The 24,138-nt window shown below is 34.4% G+C and overlaps 1 protein-coding gene across 5 annotated transcripts in view; it reads right to left on the reverse strand.

The window, feature by feature from the left end:
• The window catches only part of fstl5 (follistatin-like 5), a 390,165-nt gene that overhangs the window by 205,414 nt on the left and 160,613 nt on the right, over positions 1-24,138 (reverse strand).

Genomic DNA, 24,138 nt, shown 5'->3' on the forward strand with positions numbered 1-24,138 from the left:
CAGGAATGTGTGTTGTGTTGGCAGACAGAAAGAAGCAAAGTCTGCATGTGTTTAGTGTTTTTCCTGATCGCAAACACAACAGCAGTCTGATTACGATGCTTTTTTCGGGGTTAATTATTGTGAGATCTCGATTGCAACAGAGAAATACTGTAGACTGTAACACTGTAAGAAGATATCTTTGTAGACGGACAGCATTTCATTTCATGTTCAGCCTTATAATCTTAAAGTGTGAGCAAAATCAGCTGTTTTGTCATCACTTTAGATATTTTGCTATAGAGAGTCATTCAAACGGTAGCTCTAAAGTGACCTTGGTTAATTAGTAACGGTTTCTGCTGTTTAGACATCAGCTGTAAATGTGAATGAATGGCGGAAGTAGTTCCTAATTGTCACAGTGTAAAACCAAATACACTGTAACTAACAAACACACATCATCTTTGTAGTGTTATCTGTATTGTGCATGTGTGTTTGTGTATGTTGTTTTTGTCAAGATTAGCATTGTGTTTATGTAAAAAAACTCACTTTTATGTCAAACAATAGCCCAATCATCTTCCCCATTCACACTGAAATAACCACAGACACGTTTTCTTTTAAACATCATTTATTAACCAAACATAGAAAGTTTACATACACTTACCAGTTTCCATTTCTCAGCACCAAACCTGTTTACATTTCAAACAAAGTCATTTATACAGATTTTTCCCGCCTTCACTTCGGAGCAGCCAATTTTGCATGACATCATCAGGGTCACTACCCCCTGGTCAGTTAATAAAAATGACAGTTTTGTTGTTTAAACTTGTATTGGTTATTTGTTGTGTTGTATTTTGAGTTTTGTATGCATATTCATTTACTTGCATTAATTTATACTTTTGTTAAATGTCTTTTAATGCAATTTTTTGTCTACATGTTAACCTACAACCCGTAAAATGGTTGAACCCATGGGCGGGGCCAATACTATAAAATGGCCCCAAACATTCTCTCTGTGTAATGCACCTTTAAGTCTGGTTGCCAACCGCCAGTAAAACCCAAAGAAGAAGAAGAAGAAGAAGAAGAAGAAGAAGAAGAAGAAGAAGATTCTCTCTGTGTGGATAGTTGTAGGAGAAGGTTGTGTTGTCCGAGAGATTGTTTAACAGATTTTGTTCAGGTCCTAACTTTGATTTAGCCAAACAATCTTGTAAAATAGTTTGTAAATATTGTATAGTTTATTTTCTTTATTGTTATTTTGTCACTTTCAACTTTTTGCTAGTGGTGGTCAAAGCGAGGCTTCGTGAAACACTGAAACAGTCGAAGCAAATGTGTTGAAGCTTCGAAACCCCACTCTATGGTGACACCTAGTAGTCATTTTATTTGTATTGCACTGAAACAGCTTCAGCAAAGAACAGTTGAGCAAATTGAGGTATGAAACGCCAATTTGTGGCCTCGAACTTTCAAGTTGTTTAGTCGAGCGGTAAGAGATTGCGACCACCATGCTGGGATAGTGGGTTCGAATTCAGAATGATATAAATATTTTGATATGCTTTTATACCAGTTGGTAATGCTTTGTTCTTGTATCGTTTTGTTTCAACTTTGCTCTGACATCCGAATAAACACCTTGTAAATAAATTTGTATTGTTTTGTTTATAAAACAGTGTTGTTGCTACATCAGATACAGTTGTGGCCAGAAGTTAACATCAATTATTTTTGATTAATTAAATTTCCCATTGTATTTTATTAACGTCATTCCAAAACCTAAACCCATCACTGTACTGTAAAAATATTAATTATTGTTTTACAGTGTTACAAAAATGATGCTAAATTGATGGCGTATCCGCAGCTGTATCGTATCTAGACTACACCATAAAACAGTAACATGATTAAAAAACATAAAATCATGGTTTTAGAGTATTTGTACTAGTCGGGATTCGAACCCAAAATTAATTTGAGATACAGTAACATTGTGCAGGTCTCGAAACGCCTCTGAAATGATCAATGACTTGAATCGCTTTAGTCACGTGACCAAGTGTTTCGAAACCCTTTAGTCATGTGACCTGGGTGTTTCGGATCATGCTTCGGTGTTTTGAAACACTTTCACTTCGGGATCTCGACACTGTGTTGAAACGTCAGTTTCCCGCCAGCCATCCCTACTTTTTGCTAGATTTTTGTCTGCACTTTCACCAGTGGCTTCTGTCACACTTTTTGCCTCCATCTACCCGGTCAATCGTAACACTAATAAAAAGGGGTTTTTAAACTCTCCGTGTTTGATTTTCTTATTTATATATACGATTGTGCCGTCAAACTGTTGTATAAATGCAATATCACACTTGTAGCAGTGCGTAATGGCTGTATATCAGCACTGGTGGGACGAAAAGGCACCAACGCACGCCTCCCACCAGTGCTGATATACAGCCATTACGCACTGTTACGAGTGTGATATTTGTCATATATATTACCCATTATTTTTCATTTTTAGCCATTACATTTTTTGTATAAATTATTTATGATTTCCAATCCCTTCACACTGACTTTATATTGGCTCTTACATAATTAAGCTCTCTATTTTTAAAAAAAACTCACAGCAATCATACAATAAATCACAGAAATCCAATAGCTGCCAAAACCGAGACTTTCCTTTAGAGCAATTTTGAGACCTTTTAGACGTGCGTAATTAAACAATGACCTCTTTCATCAAGTGCCACATAATGAAGACCTTCTGACTGCAGCTTCTTGTAGTAAAAAGAGAATGTTGTCTTTTTCCCAGCAAGATGGACAGAAGCCAAAGCGGCATCTGATCGGTATTCACCCGGCGACCAAAGTGACATCAAAGACAAATGACTAATTCAGCGGCAACGATTGGTTATTGATGAGTCAGCTTTTGAAAGAGAGATGCAGCTGGACTGAAGGTGTGTGTCCGCCTTTCATCTGCACATCATCAGACATGCATTTTCATCCCAGTAAAAGCCAACACCACGATCCTTTAGAGCACCATATACAAATGGAGGAATGATCAATGGCGGCACTAAAGAAGCATCATGTCATTTTCCCTTTCATTCAGAGTTGTTTTTTCACTTTAAAGTCCACATGAACCGGAAGCTGCCACCCATTTTTCATAATGTGATGCAGTTCCTAGAGAAACGGAATAATAAATGAGAAATCAGTGGGCGTGGCTTGTTTTTTGCGACTGTGAGCTGATTGGATGTAGTAGAGTAGGCATTTCATTCAGAAAGATCAGGAAAAGGGTATAGGGAGAGTTATTATTAACTAACAGACACCTCCTCCTCAGCATATCTGTTTATAGTCAAAACTGACAGTTGGAGGGGCGTGGTTAAGTATGTTAGCCACGCCCGGTACCTCAGACAGACATAATCTGACAATTTAGGAAAGTGCATTTTCAGATTTCAATTAAAGATTACAAGAGTAAATTAGTCTTTGTTTTCTTAATGACGTGCACAGATGAATTGTTCACCAAATAAAAACCAGCAATGTGAGCTAACAAAATCAAGTAGTTAGTTTTGATTTCATTTGTACTTTAAGGGAATATTCATTTAATAATTTTGCAAACAATGTTGCAAATGTACTTTTGAACATTCACAAGTAAGCAAGTAACGAGATTACTAAGGTAGCATACAACGAAAATGTTTCATAAAAACATTTAAATGATAAAGCTTTTGTGCTATCATTCTGAGTAAATTATTTAACAAACTTTGAACAAACATTCTTTTAACATATATATACATAAACTATATTAGACATATATACTATACACTCTTAAAAATGCTGGGTTATTGAAATACATTCATTTATTCATTTTCTTTTCGGCTTAGTCCCTAGACCCTGCGTCCATTACATTGGACATCACATGACATCCCATGTTTTTTAGGCATAGTTAATTAATTAAGTAGTTTAGGCTTTTATTACAATTAAATGTTCCTCAATTAATTGAATGCTGCTATACCATATATCTGCATATATGGTTTTATAATATTCTATCAATATGAATTGGAATATAAAATATTTCTGTTGTTTTGTAAGGGGCAGTTTCTGCTAACAATTTCAGGGCAAGACAGAGATGAGCCACTGTTACCAGAGGTAGAGGGAGAAAATTTAGGTTGAGGCAGAGGAAAGTCAGGAACTTTTTTTTGTGTTTTTTTTTTTTTTTTTTATGTTATGATAGTATAATGTTAGGGAAGTACAACTGTTTTGACCTGATGTCCACTGCAATGGATCAAAAAAAAAAAAAAACACACCTAAAGAGTGATGAATTTTTTTATATAATAATTTGATCTCATTAATGGGAGCCTCAAGAACTGTGAAAATATAATTTTACATTTTTATGAAATTTGGAACATAATTCAGGTCTGAAGGGGTTAATCTGGGGTCACCACAGCAGAATGAACCTCCAACTTATCCAGCACATGTTTTTACACAGCAGATGCCCTTCCAGCTGCAATTATTGAAATAAAATATTAGGTCAAATGTGGACAAAACCTACAGCTGGAATGTTTTAATTCACTTATTGTTTGCTTGCTGGTTGGTTGGTTGGTTGGTTGGTTGATTGACTTGAGATTAAAATACTTTTTCTGTGACGGTGAAGGTGAAATAACAATACACAATATATAGTAACCTCAGGTAGTGATTATGTTATTAGTTAACTCATTAAATCCATATATAATTCAGGGGAGGGGGGGGGGGGTGTAATAATTCTGACTTCAATTGTATGTGTGTGTGTGTGTGTGTATATATATATATATATATATATATATATATATATATATATATATATATATATATATATATATATATATATATATATATATATATATATATATATATATATATATATATAATACAACTCACATGACAACAATGTCAGGGTTGGGTAAAGGTTGGAGTTAGGTTGGGTAGGCTTAGGTTTAGGGTAGGATTTGTGTTAGGGTTAGGGTAGAGTTTGTCTTAGGGTTAGGTTAGAGTTTGTGTTAGGTTAGGGTTTGTGTTAGGGTTTGGTTAGGGTTAGGGCTGTTGGTTTTGTTAGGTCAGGTTAGGGTTTGTGTTAGGACGGTTGGTTTTGTTAGGTTAGGTTTAGGGTTAGGTTAAGGTCAGAGTTAAACAGCAGAATTATTAGCCACCCTATATATTTTCCCACAGTTTCTGTTTAATGGAATAATGTTTTCAACACTTTTCTAAACTTCATAATTTTAATAACAGATTTTTTTTATAACCTTCTAATAATAATTTATTTTATCTTTGCCATGATGACAGTACATAATATTTGACCAGATATTTTTAAGATACTAGTATTCAGCTTAAAGTGACATTTAAAAGCATCAAATTAGGTTACATAGGCACGTTCAAGTAATTAGGCAAGTAGTTGTATAACAATGGTTTGTTCTGTAGACAATGTTGATAATATTGATCCTAAAATCGGCTTTAAAAAATAAAGCTGTTTTTATACAGAAGACTTTATACAGAAGAAATAATAATACCAGAAATATTGTAAAAAGAAAAAAAAAAGTCCTTGCTCTCTTTTCTGATATACAATTTTGGACATATTAAAAAAAATTCACAGGAAGGCTAATAAGTTTGACATCGACTATATATGGATAGAAGTAATTAAATTTCTTGTTTTATTTGCAACAACAGCAGCAACAAAAATAATAATGAAAAGTAAGACAACAAACATCTGAAGGCAGCAGAAATAAGTTCAGATGACCTGAAAAGGTCAAAATAAAAGAGTCCTCCACTGGACACGGACAGTAAAGCTACAAGACCCAATGACAGCCCTCAGGTGCTGATTATAGCAGATCCATGGCATGCATGAGAACTAATAAGAGCTCAGCACAAGCCTTCAGAAGCACAGACACTCATATCTCTTCTTACAGATGTACACCCCAAGACTTCCAGACTAAATAAAAGGACGAGAACATCAGTTACTCTGTATTCGGGAAGATTTGATATTAGCTGTGAGAAAGAGCATCGCACTGGAAGAGAGTCGTGAATGCTTGTCATCTCGGCTATGTAATTGATATCCGTCTGCACAAAAGCCATTTGCGATGATAAATAGAGCGCCGTCTGCTTTCAGAAGCCAAAAAAATCTCATTCTTTTTCTCCACAGAGAAACTCTTTTTTTTTAACCATTCTGCATAAACATTTGAAGGCAGAGCTACTGCGAGCTGGAAGATTATTAGTGGACTGTGCGTATATTTGTAGGAAAAACAAACAAAACAAAACCAAACAAGCAAATCCTGACGTCTGAAGAAAACGAAGCGGTGACCACTTAAAGCACTCTGAATATGGAAATTCTGTCTCTTGCAATGCATGTGTGCGTGTGTGTAGGGGTGCCGCTAGGGAGGGGAAAGTTAGGATGGTTCTTAGGGCCTACACACTGTAGGGGCCCCAGGAGTTACCATTAGAACTTCTATTAGAAAGACAACAGTAACTCAAGCAACCACTTGTTACAACCAAGGTATGCAGAGAAGCATCTCTGAACACACAACATGTCCAACCTTGAGGCGGATGAGCTACAGCAGCAGAAGATCACACCAGGTGCCATTCCAGTCAGCTAAGAACAGGCGACTGAGGCTACAATTCACACTGATCACCAAAATTGGACAATAGAAGATTGGAGAAACATTGCCTGGTCTGACAAATCTTGATTTCTGCCTTGACATTTGCATGGTAGGGTCAGAATTTAGCTTCAACAACATAAAAGCATGGATCCATCCTGCCTTGTATCAACAGTCCAGGCTGATAGTGGTGATGGTGTAATGGTGTGGGGGATATTTTCTTAGGGCCCATTAGTACCAGTTGAGCATCGTGTCAATGCGACAGCCTACCTGAGTATTGTTGCTGACAATGTCCATCCCTTCATGACCACAGTTTAACCATCTTCTGATGGCTACTTCCAGCAGGATCACATGCCATGTCATAAAGCATGAATCATCTCTGATTGGTTTCTTGAACATAATAATAATTTCACTGTACTCAAATGGCCTCCACAGTCACCAGATCTCAATCCAATAGAGCAACTTTGGGATGTGGTGGATTGGGAGATTCTCATCATGGATGGGCAGTCAACAAATCTGCAGCAACTGATTGATGCTATCATAAGAATATGGACCAAAATCTTTGAGTAATATTTCCAGTACCTTGTTGAATCTCAGCCATGAAGGATTAAGGCAGTTCTGATAACAAAAGCAGGTCCAACCTGGTACTAGTAAAGTGTACCTAATAAAGTGGCCGGTGAGTGTATATAATTAATAACAATGTATTTATTGCAATTAATGCACTTAACTATGGCACCTTACTTATATCATGTTTATTTAGCCTAATACATAAAAATAAACATTGAATTAAACTTTGAATAAAATCTGATATGCAATGCAGTAAAAACTGCAACAGTTTTTTTTTTTTTTTTTTTGTAAGCAATAAACAGTTCCGCTAGGATTATATGAAGAGTTTAGATGAAAAAAACTCTAAATGACATCTGAAATTTTCCTCTAAAATTAGTATTTTATCAGGCTTCTGTGTTTATGTGTAGTAACATCACATTTATGGCAAAGAATAAGTCCTTTTCCTGGTTTTTATAGTGAAATATCTCAACATAAACAAAGGAGGCTGAGAAAAAATGCTCATCTTAGATGGAAATTTCATGCAGCACTTAAAGATTTTTGCATCCAAACCCTTAAACTCTATATATATATATATATATATATATATATATATATATATATATATATATATATATATATATATATATATATATATATATATATATATATATATATATATATATATATATATATATATATATATGTGTGTGTGTGTGTGTGTGTGTGTGTGTGTGTTTTAACCCTTGGCTTGCACTACATATGATTGCCTAAACATTTTGAAAAAAAATGGTCATAATGGTTGGTTGGTTTAGATTTTAGAATAAAACTGAAACCTTTTTTTTTTTTCTTAAATAATGGTGAAAAATTCTTCTAAACCAGACCCCTTACTTTCTATGCCCAATGCTGCACAAATTCAGTTTTTTCAAGCAGTACCTGCTACAAGATACATAAAAATATTATATAAGCTTTAAAATACAGAGCTTTACTGGAGTTTGTAAAGACTACACAAGATATCCATGACTCTATTTGCTGTAGTCAGACCGTGTGTTTTACTTGCGCTTCGGGGACTAAAAATAACAATGCAATTTATTTGTTTGATACACATGCCCAGGCAATAATGGAAAAGAATTCAGCTACTGGGAACTTTTTATTACTTTTTATATACAAACATTTCCTGAATACAACCTAAACATTAAGGGCTAGATTTATTAACAGAATGCATCAGAGCAAACTGTCCTTTTGGCATTAAAACAGGACTGGCAGTATATAAAGCTTTGTATCTTGAAACTTATATAATGTTTTCAGTGATTTGAGGTTGTGGATCTTGTAGCAGATAATGCATTAAAAAACTTGTCTGTGCGTATAACTAGACAATCACTAGAAAGTGACAAAGCATTTAAGCATTCTGGTTTGGAATTGTTCCCCATTTATTTTCATTCATACATTAATTTTTTATTCATTTTCTTGTCGGCTTAGTGACTTTATTAATCCGGGGTCGCCACAGCAGAATGAACCGCCAACTTATCCAGCACGTTTTTACGCAGCGGATGCCCTTTCAGCCGCAACCCATATATTTATATATATATATATATATATATATATATATATATATATATATATATATATATATATATATATATATATACATATATATAATTTTTTTATTATTTTATTTTATGTGACTTTTTAGGCATTCTGGTTTGAAATTTTTCCCATTATTTTTTTAACATAAATTTTCCATTTTAATCCAAAATCCAAAATCCAACATTATTACCAATATTATTTTTTATAAAAAATATTGTCAGTCCCATAAAGTGTAGGCAACCATATAATGCAAGATAATATGTACTTGCACTTTAAGGTTAAAAAAGTAATATTGTTAACAAAGTTACACAGTCGATGCCTTTTTACTGTACTGCAGATCATTTCCTTTATTTTATTTAAAATTTAGGCAAAATTAAAAATTTACAAAATTGTATTTATTTTCAATATAATTTAATTATTTTATTTTGAGTCACTTTTTAAGTATTTTTGATGCTTATTAAGGATCATTTTTATTTATTTATTTATGTATTTATTTATGAACCTTTTTAAAACATTCTGGTTTAAAATTTTTCCCCATTTGATTAAAAAAAAAAAAAAAAAATTAGTTATAGACCAAAATCAAAACCTACATTATTATCAATATTATTTTCTTAAAAGTTCCTAGCAGAACTATTTACAAAATAAAATGAATAAAAAATACATTTATTTTAATTAGAATTTTAGTTTCAATTTACATTTCATAAAAACATTATTATTTTAATTACATTTTTATTTATTTATTTATTTATTTTTTATTTTTTAACAAATATTTCATTTTTATTCTAACAAATATTTCAATTTTAGTCCAAAATCCAAACCAACCATAAAACCAATACTGTTTTTTTTCAGGGAATTAGTCCCATAAAGTCTAGACAATCATTTAATGCAAAACAATATGTACCAACACTTTAAGGTTCAAATAAGAAATATTCCAAGCAGAACTAAATATTTTTACATCTATTTTAATTTAAATTATTTTAATTATTAATTATATACTAATTATATATACTAATTACTAATATTTAAATTGTTAATAATTAGTTAAAATTTTAATTAAAAAAAATTTGTTACATTTTATGTATTTGTTTATTTATTTTTTACATTTTATTTAAAAATTGTATTTTATTTGAAAATTTAATTTTAGTTTAGTTTTAGTCCAAAATACAAACCAACCATTAGTCCATAAGCCTCATAAAGTCTAGACAATCATATAAGGCAAAACAATGGGTACTGGCACTTTAAGGTAGAAAAAAAAAAAAAAAATCCTAGCAGTATTGCAGATCATCATATTTATTTTATTTTGATTCTTTATATTTGATATGAGTTAAATCCAAATATTAACAAATGTGCAATTTCCATATCAGATTTGTATGTAAGATATTACTCTCCCCCACACTTCCTCTAATAGAAAGAAAAAAAAAAGTGCCTTGCCTGGTCATAGTAGATCACCATATCTACGTAAATACTTGCCATTTCGTTAATTAATCAGTGCTGTGCTTATTTCATTTGTCGAAATGTAAATGAGATGTCACGTCTCTCTTCTTTTGTGTCTGCATTGTGGGTAAATCATCCACAGAAATGCCCATGCTCATTTTGCCCTATTTTGTAAATTTGGCTAATATATCATAATACGACCCTTTAGTTGCTCTCAGTGAAACTGACACTTTTTTTTTTAGTAAATCTTTTAACTATAGACTCCCAGTGACTCATGCATGAGCGTCAACACATCAAACTTTCAGCGGCTTTTGTTTATACACATGGGTTTTGTCTCTTTTCTCTTAACAGCCCGTCATGGTTTCATTCTCTTGTCACCACCAAAGGTGTGAGTGTCCCAGGCCATCTTGATGTTTTCCAGCAGCACAGACGCCGGTCCTCTGGGACTCTGGGTAATGTAGTAAACAACACTTGGCTCGTTGCAGCCCTTTAAGAAGCCTCTGTGGACTCTACCGCTCCAAAAAACAGAGCAAACGCATCCGGATAAACAGCCTTCAAACGGCGAGATATGAAAGACGACACAGAAAACACGCTCACCTGCCTACCATTACTCCTCCATCTGCTTCAAAATTCCTTCAAGCAAATCTGAGCCGTTGCTGGAGTGAGCAACTCTATGCAAATGTCAACATTCATATGGTTTTAAACATTTTTTATATTGTTGCCGTTATTTAATTATTCATTCATTAATTTATTTATTTTCCTTCAGGTTAGTTCCTTTATTCATCAGGGGGTGCCACAACAGAATGAACCGCTAACTTATAGCATAAGTTTTTCACAGAAGATGCCCATCCAGCTGCAACCCATCACTGGGAAACACCCATGTACACTCATTCACACACATAAGGCTTTATTTTAACAATCTAGCTTTAACAAGTCTAAAGCGCAGGGCGCAAAAGCATTAAGGTCGTGTCCAAATCCACTTTTGCTATTTTGAGGACAGACAATTCCGCTCTGCAGTTTGGTGCATGGTCTAACAGGGTTGTGCTTATTCTCTTAATGAGCTATGGGTGTGTTTTGAGAATCAACCAATCAGAGTCTCACCTCCCATTCCCTTTAGGAGTCAGTTGTGTCATGCCATGATGCACTTGCTATTTACATGGCGGACTGTGTACGTAAAAAAACTGAACGCTTCACTAGCGAGAAAACAGATCATATGCAGCACGAGGATAAAGAATAAGCCTCCTCCAATCAGCCTTTACACCCCATTCACACTGGGCGTCAGAGTCAACGCTTTCCATTCACTTTGAATAGGTACGTCTGGATAGGTCACGTGTTATGACGGTATTCAGCTGCTCTGATTAGGCGGCCAACTGAGATTCATTACCGTGTTTATATCTGGGCAACGCTTCTATGTTTCCTTGTCAGTTCTTTGTGTTTGTTCATGTGTCTTTGTCTGTAATATCATTATTTAGGGTGCTTTCACACTTGGTTCATTTGCCTCGTCCGTACCCAAGTTCGATTGTCTCCCCTTGCCACCTCCTCTGTTGGTTTGTGTTCACACTAACTTTTTTCCTTCTGAACCCTGGTATGGTTGCGTCATCGAGCTGCTGTGTTGTTTGAGGCCGTTGCTAAGTGACTTGGAAATGGAAAGACTTCCGCACATCGTGGTCATTCTGCTTTTACTGAAAGCTTTTGGACATACAGAAAGCAACTTGCGTCCATCTGCCGCAAAAAATATTATGCACATTCAGAACATCACACAGCGTCTGCAGAAGCTGTTTTTGGAGGAGACAAGCAGACATCACTGTGTTTGCCCTGGCTCAGTCCCGCGCGTGCACCAAGGTACGAAACAAGACACACACACAAACAAACGAACATTATGAAAACGATAGTTTGTTGTACAGTTGGCAGTTCAATATAGTTCACTTCCGTTATTTGGTACAATTGCATTCACATCTGAAGTGAACAGTACCAAAGTTTGCATGAACCGTACCCCAGACCACCTCTTTCAGGCAGACTCGGGTACGGTTCACGGGTCCGCACCCAGGTTCAGAAGATGCATTCACACTAGCTAAACGTACCGTACTATGACGTCAAACGAACTCGGGTGCGGACCAAAAGTGCTAGTGTGAAAGCACCCTTAATGTGACACTACTCATTTAATGGACATTACTCATTCTATGGGACAACATAAAAGTTTTAAGCTCAATCCACTAAAATTTGTAAAAACAATTAAGTTAAATTAATCGATTTGTCTTGGGACAACATGAAGGAACTGTGTGGAACCCAGCATTTTTTTTTTTTTTTTACAGTGTATGTGAATTTATGTTTCAAGTTTTTACTGCAAATGTCACATCCATAACGCTGGAATTGCTGGAGTGCTGAATGAGATATCACTAAAAGCTCTGCTTCTCATCACTCTGGGGGTTGTATTAACAAGCACCTGCCTGAGAAGAGCCGTATTTATAGAACGCTTCGCTATGGGAAAGGCGGGAAAAACAGCAAGTTTGATGTGCTCCCGGGTTTTCGTTCATTAAACACGGTGCTGTACCATCACTAAGCACAACAATTGGCATCTCAGCGCTGGCTGAATTAAAGCGAGACGCCGCACCATCTCAGGCATAATGATGTGCGATCTGCTTTCACCGAGACGCGTCAGCTTGAATCAGTTGTGGCATTTTTTCTCGTTTATTATTTTATTTTTCCTTTTATTACCTGACACGGATCAGCTCTAATAAATCTGCTGAACCAAATGAGAGGTGCGATGGAATGGCATTAAGAAACCACAACAATAAACACGGTGGGAGCCTTACTGCATGCGCTCACTGGAATCCACATATTTGAATTATGTATTATTAATAACATATGTGACTCTATGACAGAAATGTAGGTTTGGGAATATTTTTAGGGGTTAGGTTTATTGAACAGGGCACATTACAGTAGTTTGAAATGACAACTCGATTAAAGCACCAGTAGGAGTGGTACTTTTTTTGTTGTTGTTTTTTTTAGGTCAGTGTTTATGGAGATGAAAATGTATACAGCAAACAAGCAAACAAATAAACAACAAAAATAACATATTAAGAATAAATAACTAAATAAATAAAAAAGATTGGATAAAATAAAATAGGATTAGATAAATAAATAAATAAATAAATAAATGAAGACTAAATAAAATAGGACTAAATAAATTAAAATAAACAAACAAAACAAAATTAAGTGAGTTTTTCCTTAAAGCAAGTGAAATAATCTGCCAATGGAGTGAGCAAAAGAACCTTATGTCAAAAGGAAAAACAAGATTATTTTGCTTACTTCCTGGTGGAATGATCTTCTTATTCCCACACAGACTGCAGATTCACTAGTATTATTGAAAAGACAAACCAATCTCTTCTACAATTACCTGAACCAGTTAGCAAAAACCAGAACAACTGGCTTTGAACTTGACAAACCACCAGAAACACACTCTTTGATCTCGCCAACACTATTACTGGCACTTGCACCAGTTTTGCACATTTGCACCAGACATGTTCTTACAATCACTCCATATATCTCTAAGAAAATACAAATAAATTAATAAATATATGCCTCTTTAAAATGTAAAAATGTATAGCCTTTTTTTAACTGCATGCCTTTAGTAATCCGGCAGTATTTTTAAAGCATAAAGAGCTTTATGTCATTGTTAGTAAGTCAGGCTCTTGACATTAAGCAAACTCATTTGATTTCTCTAATCAATAAGTTTTCTGAATTGCATAATATTTATGACTAGTAATATATTATTCCTAATTCACAAGAAAATAAATATCACAATTCTACACTCAGTAATTATAGAAGGTAAATCCTTCTAAAAGTAAAGCAATTCAATTTATTTTAAGGGGAAAAATACTTTGCCCAAGTCCTCAAGAGCAATTAAGTCATTTTCTTTAGAGAATGGCAGATTTCAGTTTCCAAACTCATAATGTTGGTATATTCCAGCAATTGGACAGGAAGCTTTTCATGTACAAATGAAAAGCTCAAGAATGTTTCCCTGTAGAGGCCTTTAATCACATTTACCCAAATGCAAGCAGCACACTGTGCCTCAAAGAGAACAGACCTCTCAAAGGGAACAAATGCTGCATTTTCTTTTCTTTTTCATCATTTTCAGCTCTGAGATTGAGCCAAAAAGATTGTAACTATATACGACTGTGCTCAAAGTTGATATTTCTGCAGTATATGTGAAAGAATAAGACAATGCAGAAATGTTGCTTGCATATAATAATAGATACTGTATTATAGACACATTGCAATATGCAAAATAGTTTGGTAACACTTTAGTTTAGGTCACAATTCATGGTATTAACAAACCATTAGCTAACATTACTAGTTTAATGAATTGATAATTAGCTGTTTATTAATAGGTAGAAGTTGGGTTTAGGATTAGGGATGCAGAATAAGATCATACTTTATAACTACTAACAAGCAGTTAATATCTTAATGACAGACAGGTAATAAGCCAGTAGTTAATATCATGAATTGTGTTACCAATATTTTTAATAGATTGTCCTTTTTCACTGATGAAGAAGTTCTGAACTTTAAATGAACACTCTAAAAATATTTTTTAGACAAAAAAAATAAAAAATTAACGCAACAGTTTGCATTAATATATTCAAGTTACGACAGTATCTAACAAAATGAGGTTCAGACAACAAACTTCATTATGTTAGCCAAATCTTTTCCTCCTCAATCAGAGGCATTTTCACATAGCAGAAAACTTCGAAATTCGAGTACTCAAAACAGTTTTTTAAATTAAAATTGAAAACAAATCCAGTGTTATAAACTTAATTACATGCATGCTTTCAAGTTTAGAACCTCAAATAAATTAAGTAGCTGTAATTGTTGAATTTTTTTTTTGTTTTCGAATTTAATGTTCATGCTTGTAAGAGATACATTTAACAACAACATTTTTGTTTTCCGGTTATATTTTATTTGTATTAAACCACAGGTTTTCTTTTTTTTTACAAAACAAAAACATGTTCTGTCCCATATTATCAGTATAAAAATAACCAAAAACATCAGTGTGTGGATTTAATAATACAAAACAACTCCATTAGTGTGTAAAAAATTGAGTTATCAACCCAATTTTATTGGGTTGCTACAAGTTAAATATTGTTTTAAAGTAACTGACGGATATATTTACCTTTAAATTAGCCACATTTTTAAAATGATGTTATTATCAATATTTACCTGTTTTGAAAACTTTATAAAGTTATTCTGGCTACTTAAACGTTTAAATCTAATCAGCATTTTAGAATTTTTAAGTTTCAATAGTGTATTAAACTATGTAGTGGTAACAGACCTCTTGAGTTATTTTTTAGAGTGAAGATTATTTTTTTTTTACTTTCTCTATTTATTTCTAATTAACATCCAGATTCATCAGTGTGCAAACAAACGACCATTAGATGGCAACATTGTTTATCTTCAATCATTCTTAGAAGATCTGCTATGAAAAACTCTTGTGTTCTACTCAGCAACTAATGCAGATACACTGAAAAAATACCTTAAAGTAAAAAAATATATATATTTTTTAGTTTGTTACAGTTAAAATGAGTAGTTTTTTCTCAAAGTTTAATTTAAATTTGATTAAAACTTTCATTTAATTTTATCTAAATCCAAAATATTCATTGTGGTCAATTAAAAAACTACATTCACACAAAGCAAAAATATTGTTTACTATAACGTTTTAACTAGGTTAAAACTGTAAAATGCAATTTAATATTGATCAAAATAATAGATTCAGTGGGTCAGTGGTTAGCACTGTTGTCTCACAGCAAGAAGGTCGCTGGTTTGAGTCCCGGCTGAGTCAGTTGGCATTTCTGTGTGGAGTTTGCATGTTCTCCCCGTGCTGGCGTGGGGTTCCTCCGGGTGTTCTAGTTTCTCCTACAGTCCAAACAAATGCGCCACTGTGTCACCCCTATATTTCACTTAATCTAAAAATGTACTTTAAATGGAAGACAACAGTTTTACTTTTTATTCAGTATACATTAACTGTTTAAATGCTAATTAAGTGTAATTGATTTTTGCCTGAACTTTAGGAGTTTACAAAGTGACTCCAAGCGTAAACGCATCGGCTACAACTAATGGCCAGCCAGATGCACTTATAGACCGCTTCCTATAAAGCAGTAGGTATAGTGTACACAGAAAGTAATGCAGTGGCAAGTCATTGGTAACAGGATCAATTCAAGCTCAGGAGGAGGAATCTGTAGGATCTGTGCAGTGAGGGGAGTTAAACCCCATTAAAATGCAGCCGTCATTAAGTCCCACTGAGTTACACTATTTATGAGGCAGCACCACGCTTCAGTAATTGAACACCCCGCAGAAACCTCCCTCTGCTAATTCATACAGCATTAAGCCATTTCTGAGCAATTCCACCAACATTGACTACATACATGGTCTGTTTTTCTGGTTGTCCTTTTAAAATATCTTGTAGAGTTCTTGGGTTTTCAGAGGGTAAATAAATGAACAAATAAACTAAACTTTAGTGATTAAAAAAAGTATAATAAATCAATAATAATAACAACAACAATAATAATAATAATAATAATAATAATAATAATAATAATAATAATATTTCCCAGAGATGAGTTTGAGGCTGGAAGGGCATCAGCAGAGTAAAACATATGCTGGATAAGTTCATTTGGCTGTGGCGACCCCAGATTAATAAAGGGACTAAGCCAAAAAGAAAACGAATGAATGATAATAAAAATACTAATAATACTAATACTAATAATAATAATAATAATAATAATAATAATAATGATAATAATAATAGTAATAATAATAATAATAATAATTGTTGCTTCTTTGTCAAACTACTTTTTTTAAAATGAGCTGAAACAACACAATTTTGGACATTTACTTTGGAAAAACGTAATTATTTTTTGTTCAATCTACTTAAATTAGTTACATTACCTTAATATATTTAAATTGGGACAACTTGAAGTCTAAAGCGCATAGCACAAAAGTATTAAGGCCGTGTCTAAATCCACTTTTGCTATTTTATGGATAGAAAAATATGGTCTGCGCTCCAGCGCATGGTCTAACAGGGTTGTGCTTATTCTTTTAATGAATTTTGGGTGTGTTTTGAGCATAATGTGTATTAATCAGAGTCTCATCTCTCATTGCTCCTAAAAGTCAGTTGTGTCGCACCAATAGCACATTTGCTATTTACATGGGGGATTTTGTAGGTGGAAAAACTGAAAAAAGCCCCCCGAGATGAAGAAGGCATGGTTGCAGTGTTTTTACGAACAAAATAATTATTTTTGAATCATTTTAATCCTTGTTTTTTCATATGTAAAGAAATTTGTGCATTGCTGTACATCCTGTGACAAGCGTTTAGTTGGTCAATGAGTCTATTTCAGTTTCTCAAAATAGCAACGCACCAACAATGCCCCTTAACACACCTTCTTTGTAGAGCAGCACAGAGTCCACAAAGTTGCACAAATGAATTTGTTATTTAAACCACGTGGCGCGAAACTGTTGGTGGATGAGGATATTCCCCCTATGTGTAAAGCGCTTTGAATGCCCTGACAAGTGCTATATAAATGTAAAAAATTATTATTATTATTATTATTATTATTAAAACGTTAAAAGTAGGGTTGTGCTGGTCTGAAAATAGCAACAAAACTCGCCAAACATGTCTTGACCCTTAGTGCACCGGGTGTATAATAGGGCGAATAGTCTGCCTTAGCTGTGTATTCTTATACAGTAATCAACATTTGAAATTGAAAATTGCCCCATGACAAAAATTAATGTTGTTCAATAATTTTAGGACAACATTGATGATTTTTGAGCCACTTCAAATGTTACTACTGTAGTATTCCACCACTGCAGTTCACTTTACTTTGTTGGCAAGACCCCAGGCCAGACGCACCAAAGTTAGAGCTGAGAAACATTTTTGGTGCTTACTGCACTCAAAACAAAATACATTTTCTGTTTGTTCAAACTACTTAAATTGAGCTGAAACAACACAATTCCTGAGTTCACTTAAATTTGCAAAAACTAATAAGTTAACTAAATTCCTTCATGTTGTCCCAACACAAATCAAATGTGTGGAACCAGCAGACGGTTCCACTTCATCTTTTTTTTTTGTATTTGCTTGGGCATTGTGTTTTTATCTGAAGACCAGACAATCATTAAATAACGTATTAGCATTATGTTAACAGCTTGTAAATGGGTTATAAGAACTACTAAAGTGGGTCTTTAAAAACACTCTCAGCGTGTGCCAAGAGGTGTCGGGCTGTTCTCTCCATGTTGCTGAGACGACATCTGTTAAGAGCAACAACAGAAGCGCTCAACTCCCTTATGAGTCTTTTTAGATTCATTACCTTCCATGTGCAAATCCCGTTGTTGAAATTAGACACCCTCCCCGGTTCATTGACTTTTTCTGCTTATGCATATTCATGAAATTCAATATTAGCTTTTCCTACTGGGTTGAGAGCTCATCCTGGAATTAAATTAAAGGTCTTAATGGTCAAAGACCAATTTGAGAAGTGGTAGTTCTGCAGATGTGGTCTGCTCTTACAGGAATATTATGGTTTTGTTGTACACTTTATTATTATTATTTTGTCAAACTTTAATTTAATGTATAATTCACACTATTAACAGATCATTAGCTAAGACAGTTAACTCAATAAATAACTAATTCACTGCTTATTACGGTTTTTCTCAGTCACTTTGGTGCATTTCTCACAACACTGTTTACATTTGCACAACAGGTAATGCATTTCTCAAAGCAATTAGTCAATTTTGCACATCCTAGTAGCAGTTTCTCATTCCTTCCAACAAATTGCAGATGCTTTTGGACATGTATCAATTGTTTTCATACAACTCTCTGCCGTTTTATAACATTATCATTTGCTTATGTCATGTCAGTCAAAACTAACTAAACTTGTAAATGCTGAATAGTGATTGCATATAAAACTAACAGTCTTCATTTCATTACTTGAGTCATTCAAACAAAAATGTTGAACTAGTTGTCAAAATCTGTCTAGCAAATTTTATTTAAAAATAAATTTAATCTTTATTTTTCTGGAAATGTCTTCTAAATTGAACAATTTGATGAATGATTTACAGACATGTTGTAGGTTCAGTTCCAATATGTTCTGCAATATTGTTTGCAGTTTTGCACAGCTTTACCCAAAGGAAGTTTCTGTTTGTTGTAAATAAGGGTGTGTTTACTGTATTCTTTTGCACAATGCTGTGCATACATTAGAATTGCAATGAGCAAATGTTGTAAAAATGTGAAACATACATATTCAGTGTCTTGTACTCAGATATATCACTAAATGCAGTGATGTCCAACTTTGCTGTAGTTTTCAATTGGCTGTGCAAATAGTATAAAGTGCTGTCTTAAGCGTTTTCAGGAAGTGTCACCAACATCTGACTTTTTTGCATTGAAAAAATGTCCAGAGTAAACTGTCATAATGAAAACACGACTAAGCCATTTGATTATCTTGTTCATAAACAATGGTGTCAGGACTTTTATACTGATACTGACACTTTGATCGACATGAATACTTGCTTTTGATGAATGAACTATCCATTTTGAGCATGTGACGTGCTTTTGCAGGTTATCAGCTAGGTTTTGCAGGTTTGTACTAATTGTTTTGAGAAATGCATTAACTGTTGTGCAGAAATGCACTGGTGTTGTGAGAAACGCACCAAAGAGACTGAGAAAAACTGTAATAGTTAGCAAGATAGAAGTTGGGTTTAGGAATCAGGTAGGATAATGTAAAATAAGATCATACTTTAAGAGTGTCAATAAACAGTTAGTATTTAATAATAGGCAGGTAATAAGCCAATAGTAATTGATTTTTGAAAGATTTAGCCTCTTCACGTGAAATAAAGCATTATTTTGTTTACATTAATCCTCTAAGGGCGCTGGTCACGATACACTCAGAAATGTACACAAGCTATCACTGAGTTGGTACTTTTTCAAAAGTTACACATTAGTACTTAAAGGGTCTATATTGGTAACTCAATAGTATATATCAGTACCTAAACATTTTAAAAGAAACACTTTTGTACTTTTAAGGTACTATTATGTACCCTTGAGGTATTAATATGGACCTTTAAGGTACAAATTTGTACCTTTTTAAAAGGTACAAATGACAGCTTGCGTACCTTTAGTTCTGAAAGTGTACCTCGACCAGCATATGCTTGTTTTTTTTTATCAGTGCCACAGACACTAAGAATTCTATGTTGATTTTGGTCACACAAATAAGTGTTATACACCAGTGGTGTAGTCGTGATCATACTCATGAATACTCCTAAATATCCCTACTTTTTTACACAAGCTGTTTGGGTATTACAATTTCTTGGGATCTATAATTGCGTATACCTTCAGTATACTCACTTGTTTTGCTGATTAAACTTCTCTAATTTAAGTGTATTTGCATCCCCTTTAACTGTATACCAAATGTTTTTTATTTTAGGTTAATTCATTGCAATTGGTGCTTTCCCTGCCCCCTGACGACAACAGCAGCTGTGAAATAAATTTGTGAAAGTTTTTCGAAGACGACAACAAGTCAACTGAATGGTGTCTTGCTGAAACATTCAGGTACAATTATACAGCACAGGCATAACTTTGGCCCTCCTATATTTCTATTCAGCCCCCCTAAAAGTTCTGCGATTACCTCATGAGCTGTATATTATCACCTCAGTCTTCTTTAAAGCCAATCACGGAGTCTGCTGGGGGCACGCTTACACTGTTAACTCTACAGTCAACTTTGGCCCCGTTTACACTAGTGCGTTTTAGTTTTAAAACGGCGTTGTAGAATGAAAACAATCCGCGTCCACACTCGCGTTTTACCCAGCGTTTCTGAACAGCTCTCCGTCCACACCAAAACGCTGAAAACGCACATCACGTGACCACACACACACTCTCGGGCAAGCGCTCCAGCATTTCTACCCAGATGAGAGCTCTGCTTGTCGGACTGCTCATCAAGCATCTCCCGCTGGATCTAATCTCACTATATTTGCTAAACGTGATATTTCATTCATGTTGTTGTCTTTATCTAACGACATAGGCCAATTCCCTGACTTTGGTCATTGGAATCTATTAAGTTACTTGTTCACGGGTAACATGTTTGGTTAAGCGCAAAGATAATTTAATGATTAATCCAGGTACATTGACTGATCGCTTGCCTTTATTTCCTACAATGTATAAACTTATTGTATGTTATACTTTTATAATTATCGATTATTAAAACTGATATCCAGCAAAAGAGAGGGTGCGTTTCGTATTTTCACTGAAATTGAAAGGAGGCAGTTGTTATAGGCTCCGTTTTGTTATAAATATCCACACAGTGAAGATGACGCTCATATATGCAGCACGACGCCTCAACATGTCTGCTGTCTGTTAAGTTGCTAATATTAAAAAGAAAATAGGCAGTTCCTTAAATCATGTTTACATTTTATTGTTAAGAAAATGAAACAACGTAGCCAAGGTGATGTGAATGAAGTTATAAAGTACACTGTTCCCTTTGAAGATTTACCCGTGTCCTCGGTATGTTTTCCATATCAAACTGAGAAGGGTGAGACTGCAGCCTTGATCAAACTTGCGAAGTCTTAACTTACAAGAAGAGAATGCGAGACTGATCTGTGTGTGGGCTACTTAATATTGAGGAAAAGCTCCAATCAGATAGGCGAACGTTTGCAGCCCCGCCTCCGTTTTCAGATGTCTCCGTCTTTCCCCATCCACACTGAGACGGAGCAGCAGCGTTTTAGAATGAAAATGGCCTCTCCAGCGTTTTCAAAAAGCTCCGTTTTCGGCGCTCGAGAACTCCGGCGTAGTGTGGACGGATGGCGTAACCGTAGCAAAACTTATGTGTTTTCAAACTAAAACGCACTAGTGTAAACGGGGCCTTTATCAAATGAAATGAGTGTAGTTAACTCAAAATTGACTAAAAGTTAATTCTACTCATTTGAAAAGAGTTTTAAACTTAGTGTGCTATAGAAATACCTCGTTACTTCAACTTAAATGGAGTAAGTTCACAGTACCCCTATAGATTAGTTTAACTCAAATGGTTTGTAGCAATTGGTTTCCTCAAACGGTTCGAGTTGCCTTAACTTATTGAGTTTTACAGTACTCAAGTTGGTTCAAGTTCTCTTTATTTATTGGGGTTTACTGTGCTCAAATTGCTTCATTTACTCAAATGGATTAAGTTCACAATACTTGTTAGGATAAGTTTTTAAACTTAAATCTTTTGTTGCAATTGGTTTCCTCAAATGGTTTGAGTTACCTTAACGTTTTGGGTTTTACAGTGTAGCTAAGCATAAATCCTTAAATAGGATAGGACTTTTAGCATCCCACTTTATAATGAACAAATTTGTTGAAATATTTTTCCTTTTAAAATGGATAGTTCACCTAAAAATATGAAAAGTGTCATCATTTACTCAACCTTTACTTGTTCCAAACCGGTTTGTCTTTTTTTATTCAGTTAAAGCTGGAAACTTGTAACCATTGACTTCCATAGACTTTGTTTTTCCTTCTGTGGAAGTCAATAGTTACAGTCAACTTATGTTAAATAAATATATATTGCTAATGAATCAAAGAAACATTGACTTTCGTTGTTTCTTTGCCCACTTTTAAAATTTGGGTTGGGTGGGTAATAGCACCATTTTTTTTGGAGTACACCACTGGTATACTGCAATCAAATCTGTTAGGTGTCAAATTTTTTTGTGTACACTCACAACATTAAAAAAAAAAGTGTGTGCTTGTGCAAAATAAGGAAAATAAACAGTGTACGCATTCTACATTTTGTAACTCTGCGAACTGTTTTTAGAAATGTGTCACTAAATTAATTGAAACTACGCGAAAACAAAACACACATACATGAGACATGTATCTATAGAAAGCTTGAAGAGTCTACTTTTTAATGCAGTGACTGCATGTTGAAAACACATATTGTTTATTTAAGTAATCAGTATGAAACCAACACGATGTCTAGTTTCTCAGTCTGAGCTCATTATTTTTAATGCGGCCATGCCCATGAGGCTTTGTTATTATAATTGTCCACGTGAGATGCGCGCAACATGTAAACTGTGGTCAGAAATAACAGCGAAATCTCCAAGAATACACGAAAGACATACCTTCATGAAGTTAGGAAGGTGCACTTTCCAACTCATTTTGAAAACAAATGCTGTCGCGCTATAGTAATCCATAGTATTTTTCCAGCAGAGTGTTTAGCAACACATTATGAACATTAAGTACATTGTATTTATATTTTGATGTAAGTACATAGTAGTTAAGGACACTTAATATAAAGTGGCACACATTATCTCCATAACATTTAGTGACTGTAGGAACAAGAACACAAGTGGTGTTCAGTAGACAGATGAATGATTGCCCAAAAATAATTATGTCAAGTAAGATAGCGATATGTCTATCAGCAATCTCTATTCTCTCCAGACATGCAAGGTTCTATTTCAAAAAGTGGAAACGAATCCCAGCGAAGCTGAAGAGATTTCAGGATTAACATACAATTTAAAGCCAAAGCCTTTAGCATATCACAATAATTCATCAACTGCAGGCCAAGGAGGAGTCCCTGAGCACGCATTATTACATCCATATCGTAATGACAAACTTGAGACAATATCAAAAAAGATCCGGGGAACAGACCTCGCTTTTGCGCTATACGGTTGAAGTCTGAATTATTAGCCCTCCTGAATTATTAGCCCCCCTGTTTTTTTATTATTTTGTGTGTGTTTAATGGAGAAAAGATTTTTGTAAACATAATAGTTATAATAACTATCTTCTAATATTTGGTTTATTTTGTCTTTGCCATGATGACAGCACATAAAATTTTAGTAGATATTTTTTAAGACACTAGTATTCAGCTTAAATTGTCATTTAAAGGCTTAACTAGGTTTGTTACACCCCTGTGTTGTTTTGTGATCATGATTATTTTTTCCTTTTGTGAGTCTCTCTCTCTTCTACCGCTTTCATCTCTACAGTTGCTTCTTATTGGCTGATGCTGCTCAGCTGTTTGCAGTGTCCCCCTTG

Source organism: Danio rerio, chromosome 14 (genome assembly GCF_052040795.2).
Source record: "Danio rerio strain M-AB ecotype USA chromosome 14, GRCz13ab, whole genome shotgun sequence".
In the NCBI taxonomy this organism is placed as follows: Eukaryota; Metazoa; Chordata; class Actinopteri; order Cypriniformes; family Danionidae; genus Danio; species Danio rerio.